The sequence below is a fragment of the Penaeus monodon genome, chromosome 19 (assembly GCF_015228065.2).
Source record: "Penaeus monodon isolate SGIC_2016 chromosome 19, NSTDA_Pmon_1, whole genome shotgun sequence".
NCBI lineage: Eukaryota > Metazoa > Arthropoda > Malacostraca > Decapoda > Penaeidae > Penaeus > Penaeus monodon.
In genome coordinates this window covers 26,646,932-26,647,388 of record NC_051404.1, presented here as the reverse complement: position 1 = coordinate 26,647,388, position 457 = coordinate 26,646,932, and the positions used below count along the sequence as shown (strand labels likewise).

The 457-nt window shown below is 35.2% G+C and overlaps 1 protein-coding gene across 1 annotated transcript in view; it reads right to left on the bottom strand.

Moving 5' to 3' along the window:
* Positions 1 to 457, bottom strand: part of LOC119585142 (von Willebrand factor A domain-containing protein 7-like) — a 19,876-nt gene that overhangs the window by 17,157 nt on the left and 2,262 nt on the right. The gene's annotated exons all lie outside the window — the stretch shown is intronic.

Genomic DNA, 457 nt, shown 5'->3' with positions numbered 1-457 from the left:
GTCGAGTGTTTTGGTTACCGATCTCTGAAACTTAGGTATTAGGTGATTTTACGACGAATTGACACAAAATTCCCCTTCTACGTTTTCTATTGAGAAATGGATGTAGATGACCTACAGATTTTTTTGTCAGTTTGTTGGCCACTAATCTCAGAATCTTAAATATCAAGTGATTATATGGTGAATTAGTCTCTTATTGAAGATTGCAAGCGCTATTACTATAGTCATTCTTCCAGTAAAGTTTACATACATGATTAACGTTTTGTCTAAGGACCACCTTATACCCAATTACATGAGAAGACAAGTATGTAATTAAAAAGGGAAATGTAATACCAAGTGTAAAAATTAAACCAACTTATTTCGTCCTTCACACACAGTCGAATGGAAACTTAATGACTGGAATAAGGGTACAATACACCTTTAATGACCTATCCCCTCTACTCACACTGTACTACCCAGC